A 7,358-nucleotide genomic window follows, 5' to 3' on the forward strand; every position below is an offset into this window, starting at 1 on the left:
AACTCACGGGGGCCACTAAACCGACTGAGCCACCCAGGCACCCCTAATAGGACTTCTAAAGGACTGCTATTGATATGGACATGGGTACCATGGACCCACTCGTTACAAAACATAGATGTACCTAAATGAGAAAACAACTTTTTGACAAACATAAATGAAGGCAGTGCATTTAATTTTTTACTTACTAGATTACCGGTTTATTATAAAAAGTGTACTCAGGAAAAGCCAGATGGGAGAGACACACGGGGCAAAGTATGTGGGAAAGGGCTCAGAGATTCTGTGCCCTCTCCAGGTGGGCCGTTCTCCCCAAATCTGCATGTGTTCACCAACAGGGAAGCTCTCCAAACCCTGTCCTCTTGGGTTTTATGGAGGCTACATTACATAGGCATAATTGATTGAATCATCGGCCGTTGCAAATTGATTTCAACCTCTAGCCCCTCCCCGAAGACAGAGCGTTTTATTTTTTTATTTATATATATTAACAAAAATTTTTTTAATCTTTATTTTTGAGAGAAAGCATGAGCAGGGGAGGAGCAGAGAGAGAGGGAGACACAGATTCCGAAGCAGGCCCCAGGCTCTGAGCTGTCAGTACAGAGCCTGACACGGGGCTCGAACTCACAAAAGCGAGTTCATGCCCTGAGCCCAAGTCGGATGCTTAACCGACTGAGCCACCCAGGTGCCCCTATTTATATATATTTTTAATGTTTTTATTTATTTTTTTTCCTTTAAATTTTAAAAAATGTTTATTTATTTTTGATGGAGGCAGAGACAGAATGTGAGTGGGTTGGGGCAGAGAGAGAGGGAGACACAGAATCTGAAGCAGGCTCCAGGCTCCAAGCTGTCAGAACAGAGCCTGACGTGGGGCTCGAACTCAGAGCTGTGAGATCATGACCTGAGCTAAAGTCGGACGCTCAACCGACTGAGCCACCCAGGTGCCCCTGTTTTTATTTATTTTTGAGAGAGAGGGAGAGCCAGCAGAGGGGCGGGGGGGGGGGGGGAGAAGAGAATCTGAAGTGGGTTCCCTGCTGACAGCAGAGAGACCAATGTGGGGCTTGAACTCAGAACTGTGAGATCACGACTTGAGCTGAAGTCGGAGGCTTTTCTTTCTCTTTTTAATGTTTATTTTATTATTTTTGAGAGTGAGAGAGGCAGAGCACAAGCAGGGATGGGCAGAGAGAGAGGGAGACACAGAATCCGAAACAGACTCCAGGCTCTGAGCTGTCCGTACAGAGCCAGACGTGGGGCTCCAGCTCGGGAACAGCGATATCATGACCTGAGCTGAAGTTGGGCACCCAGCCGCCTGAGCCACCCAGGCGCCCCAGGCAGATCGTTTTAAATCACCATCAAAGAAACTTCATTTGGGGGCCCCTGGGTGGCTCATTTGGTTGAGTGTCTGACTTTGGCTCAGGTCATGATCTCTCAGGTCATGCGTTTGAGCCCTGCGTTGGGCTCTATGCCGATGGCTCAGAGCCTGGAGCCTGCTTTGGATTCTGTGTCTCCCTCTCTCTCTCTGCCCCTCCCCTGCTCATGCTCTGTCTCTCAAAAGTAAATAAACATTAAAAAAATATTTTGAGGGGCTCCTGGGTGGCTCAGTTGGTTAAGCGTCCGACTTCAGCTCAGGTCACGATCTCGCGGTCTGTGAGTTCGAGCCCCGCGTCGGGCTCTGGGCTGATGGCTCAGAGCCTGGAGCCTGCTTCCGATTCTGTATCTCCCTCTCTCTCTGCTCCTCCCCCGTTCATGCTCTGTCTCTCTCTGTCTCAAAAATAAAAAAAATAAAAAAAATATTTTGAAAAAAAGAAACTTCATTTGTTTTACTTAAAGTGTTTCAATAATTTGCTTAAAATACAAATTTCAAGATTTTGAAGATGATGGTTTTTGTTGACCTTATGATGTGAGCCACACTTAATACAATGTAAAGAACTTTGTTCGTAGGTAAGAAAAATTATATTTCACTGAAAAATATTTCCATAAAGATGTCATTGGAGTATTTGACAGCAATTAAAAAAAAGCCATTGGATTTTGTACAAAAAGTACTAGTGTAATATTAGAGGGTCTGGGGTTTCAGCCAAAAGTTTAGAAAAAATTTGGATGTATTAACTTGGCACTAAGTTACCAAATTTAATTAATTTTGGATAAAGCAATATACAAGATGCAAGTCAAGTAATTCTCATATTTTGCTTGATGCACTATATTTACTATCACACATCAAATAAAGATCAAAAAGAACTGCAAATTACAGAGTGAAAATGGAACCTTGATAGACAGCTTGAAGCCCTAGAACTTCAAAAGCAGTTTGGAAATCAGTAAGTTGTGTATACGTTTGTTCACTGTCAGAAACAAACGGAGTGGTTAACTGTTTCAAAAACATGTTTTAAGCATGTTGGCCTTAATAAATGATATTTTCATGGAAATGTCAAAATTCATTTCAGTTTAATGAGAAAAGTGATTTCATTATTGTAGCTGATATTTTAATGAACTCCATAAATGAAACAGCTGAACGTATGTAAACTGTTTAGTCTGTTTGGGCTGCTATGATAAAATATGAAAGACTGGTTACTTATAAACAACAGAAACTTCTCACAGTTCTGGAGGCTAGAAGTCGGATTACGGTGTCAGCACAGGGTGGGTTCTGGTACAAACCCTCTTCTGGGTTGCAGACCACAGCCTTTTCTTTGTGTCCCCACGTGGTAGAGAGCAGAGCAGAGGAAGCAAGCTCTCTAGTGACTCTTATAAGAGCATTATTCGTTATGACTCCCACCCTGTGACTTTATCTAATTCTAATTATCACATTGGTGGGGGGGGGCATGGCTTTTTTTTTTTAATTCTTTAAACATTTATTCATTTTTGAGAGAGAGAGACAGAGTGTTAACAGGGGAGGGGCAGAGAGAGAGGGAGACACAGAATCCAAAACAGGCTCCAGGCTCTGAGCTGTCAGCACAGAACCCAAAACAGGGCTCGAACCCACAAACTGCGGGATCATAACCTGAGCTGAAGTCAGACACTCAACCCACTGAGCCACCCAGGCGCCCTGGGACAAGACTTTAGTATGAATTTGGGGAAGACACATTCAGTCCATAACATAAACAAATAAAGGAAATTGTGAAACAGATGTGGAGGATACAGATATGAAAAAAATAGGTATACTGTTTGAAACTAAATAAAGTATAAATTTCAATAAAAAAACTATAAGATTGTCCCACAGATAATATGAAAACGTATTTGAGGACAAAAGTGAAAAATGTAATGAACTTTCTGATTGCTTCAATTTACTGAGTTCTGAAATTTGGCCAACTAGTTTATGCAGTTCTGCAGATTGAGGGTGAACAAGAAGTAGTAAATTAAGCCAACTGGTTAAAAGGCATTTCAATAAATGATTTTTGTGGTTTAGTCAATAATAGAAATATTGAATATGTAAAAGCCTCAGAGTATAAGTCTGGGAAATGTTTAAATATAATTGCTATTCATCAGAAGCTGAGAATTCAACACTGTCATTGATGTGAAGAAAGATTGGCTACTTAGAAAACTCATCTAGTGGTTATCAATTTAATGAGGAAGTTGTTGGAAGAATTTGATGTCGCTCCCTATGTCAAATCATGACAGAATTTAGTGACAGCTGCATCAAAAGATAAATAATTTCCAAATATAAACAAATGATTTACCCTTACTGGAATGATCTGATGAATTATTTTTGCTACAATTATATTATTTAACTAGCCATTTTATAATACATATTGTTTATCTAGAAAATAGCGTAAGATGTGTTTTAAGTTTTTCATTTACATATTGATCCATATATTAATATTGCTAGTTCAATATTTCTGTGGAAGATAGCTTTTGTTGTTATTTTTTAAATAAATATAGGGAGAGTACATAAAGCATAAAATCTAAATTTTTACTTTGAAAAATCAGAAGACCTTACAACATTGTGCCTACATTCCTACAAGTGAGAACTCAGCCACATAGTGGTTGCTCTTTTTAGGTTGGTCATGAACTCTTCAGCTCCCATAAGCATTTGAAATTGTGGCCCCTGCTTTAGAGTTTTAAGCCTGGGCTCCTGGCTGGATGGTGGTGTCATCTACTCCATTTACTAAATCAGAGGAATCAGGAACAGAACAAGTTGTCTACCCTTAGCTCTGTGGTGAGTGTGTGTGTGAAGGAAAGGGAGAACTGTGGGCTTGATTTTAAACATACAGAGTTTGATGTGCTGGTAATGCAGGGAAGAGAGGTCTGATAAGCAGAACTGATGCTGAGAGATGGGTTAGGTTTAGAAAGGTTTGAAGTCCTCTTCAATGACAGTAGATGAGATTTCCAAGGAAGAAAACATGGAGAGAAACCAGATTTAAGGAAAGACCTTGAAAGTGAGAGTGCCACCCATGTTTAAGGGTAGCGAGGAGGAAGAGCAGTAGTTCAAGAAGTAGAAAGGCTGAGTGGAGGGGGCGTGTTATTTTGGCAAGTTTGTTGATGTACTACTTAGGATGTAAATTTGGCTGTTGCTGCAGAGTCCGAAAAAAACACAGTACAATAAACCAGAGGAAGTCTGGGTAGCAGTATAGAACTCAAGTTCTGCATATCTTATCACTTCTCTCCCTTTAGGGTGGTGTCCTTGCCTACAAAATCCATCATGGCACATCACTGTGTCTACGTTTTGGCATGCCCTTCCTTTTAACACACAACCAGGAAGGTGAGCACATTACTTCTGCTCATATCCCATTGGCTATCACCTAGTCATATGACCACACTTATCTGAAAAGCAGGCTGGGAAATGTAGTCTCTATCTTGAAACGTTATGTGCTGGCTAAAAATCAGAATTACCATGGAAGAAAGGGAGAATGGATATTGGGAGACAGCCTGAGCATAGGATGTTAATATAGGAATTACCATCAGAGAGAAGTCTAGGAATTAGGTTTTAGATTGGAGAGCTACCAAACGGAATTTGTTCGTTTTCTCTCTTCTGTGGGGGAAATTGTTCCTTTCTGTTTTTATTTTATTTTATTATGTTTAAAAATTTTACTTTTAAATGCAATTTGTGTTGCCTCTTCTTTTTATTTAAAAAGTTTTTTTTAATGTTTTTATTTATTTTTGAAGGAGAGAGAGAGACAGCATGAGCAGGGGAGGAGCAGAGAGAGAGGGAGACACAGATTCCAAAGCAGGCTCCAGGCTCTGAGCTGTCAGCACAGAGCCTGACACGGGGCTCAAACCCACAAACTGTGAGATCATAACCTGAGCCGAAGCCGGACGCTCAACCGACTGAGCCACCCAAGCGCCCCAACCTCTCTAATCTTTTTGTCAAGTTGAAAAAGGTATGCAAAAATGAAACAAACATCCTTATTCCTACCGCTCACAATTAACATTGTCAACAGATTGTTCACAGACCAGGCTGGGTGCTACAGTGGATTTAAGAATCCCTTGCATTAATTTCCTCACCCTCTTGGCTTAGCTGTATATGACAAAAAAAATACCCAGTTTGAATACATTGGAAAAAATAAACAATCCTGGAATTTTTTAGCTGATGTACATCTAACCATAGGTGAGTCTAAGGGCTCAAAAAATGTCATCAGACTCAATTTCTCTCCACCTCTTCTCTGCTGTCTTTTATATATAGGCTTCCGCCTTAGACTGATTCTCCAAAGTTCCAGGCTTCCTGGTTCAAGTCCCCCAGAAGGAGAGATTCTCTCTTTCCCACAGTTCTTACAAAAGTCCTGGGTTTGAGTATCATTGGATTGATTTGGACCAGGTGTGCATCCCTGAGCTGTCCCTGTGACTATATGGGATGAAATAAACTGATTGGTCAGGCCTGAGATTAATCTCATCCAAACCATAATGGATGGACAATGTTTGAAGGGTGGTTGTATCGTGGAAAATCAGGGTGCCCCTTCCAGAAGAAAGAGGAATAGATCCTGGGTGAGCCAAAAAATATGCATATCCCTACCTGTCCACAACCTGCCACTGGAACGAGCATTGGATATGGAGTCCAACAGACTCACATTCCCATTCTGGTTCAAATATTTGATAGTCACATAAGTTATTTAAAATCTGAGTTTCAGTTTTTAATCAGAGAGAGATGCTAATATTCTTATGGGTTTGTTGTGAAGGTCAAGTGAAATAACACAGGTGAGGACACCTAACAAAATAATGGGCCTGGACGGCCTAACGTTTGCAAATTTCCTTTTTGCTATTAATTCAAGCCTCTTTGAAGCATCCAGGGGTAAGTTCACCTTTCTTGCAAAAAAAAAAAAAAAAGTGAGTTAATAATTATCATACTTGTTAGCACCTATTGTTTGCTGTGCACCATATGCATTGTTAGATAGGACTGTCTCACAAGCCCACACAGACTGGGCTGCACAGCTCCCCATCTGGCCAATCACAGACTCCAATGAGGATGGCGCCCCCTGGGTGTGGCAATGCAGCAGTCCTATTTACAGGTACTAAGTCAGTCCTCATTGGTCCTTTGAAGATGGTATTATTAACCCATTTTACAAAGACCTTTGTAACTTAGGTTAAGGAACTTGCCTAATGTCATTTAACGACTAAATGACACGAACCAATGGAAACTGTACCCTTCGGAGATACCTTGCTGTGGCATTATAAGCATAATCTCAGGATCCACAATGAGTACAGTCCTCCACTGAGGGGACGGGAGGGGAGGCAGAGGGAGAGGACAGACCATTTCATTTTGTAAAACCATCTCCAACCTCCCCTCCCCACCTCCAATAAAAAACGCCTACCAGAACCCTGGAGCTGAGAATATTGCCAGCTGACTCATTTACTATCCCTAGCCTCTAGGAAAGGGACAGAAACATAAACAGTCTGGAGCATCTTCTACCTCCTCCAAATAATTTGAAGCAATTATAGCAATCGTGAAATGTGTCAGATTGACAAGCTTTGGAATGATGCGGTTTATTTATTTACTCAGTGGATAATGCTCTGGATATGGTAGCAGAAGTATCTTCCAGGGTCCTGTCAAAGTCAGATGGTGCCGTTTCTTGGATTTTTCATGTGAAAATACATGCTTGTAATTCTGGAAAGGACTTCAAGCACTTTTGCTCCAACCACGTTGGCCTCAGAGTTAGTTGAGAGAGTTAGAGAGTTAGTTGTCTTCTGTCTCTTAAAAAGGTTTTGATTAACACCTCTCCGAAGGCCATGAGTCCTCACAAAGTTGTTTACTTCAAAACAATAAATTTGAGATATTTTTTAAGAAAATATTTTAGGGGCACCTGAGTGGCTCAGTTGGTTAAGTGTCCAGCTCTTGATTTCACCTTAGGTCACGTTCTCACGTTTCCTGAGTTCAAGCCCTGCATCAGGCTCTGCGCTGACAGAGTGGAGCCTGCCTGGGATTCTCTCCCACTCTCCCTCCTCCT

Source organism: Lynx rufus, unplaced genomic scaffold (genome assembly GCF_022079265.1).
Source record: "Lynx rufus isolate CCGP_SWC_20201006 ecotype Redwood Valley unplaced genomic scaffold, mLynRuf1.p SCAF_4, whole genome shotgun sequence".
NCBI classification, from domain to species: domain Eukaryota; kingdom Metazoa; phylum Chordata; class Mammalia; order Carnivora; family Felidae; genus Lynx; species Lynx rufus.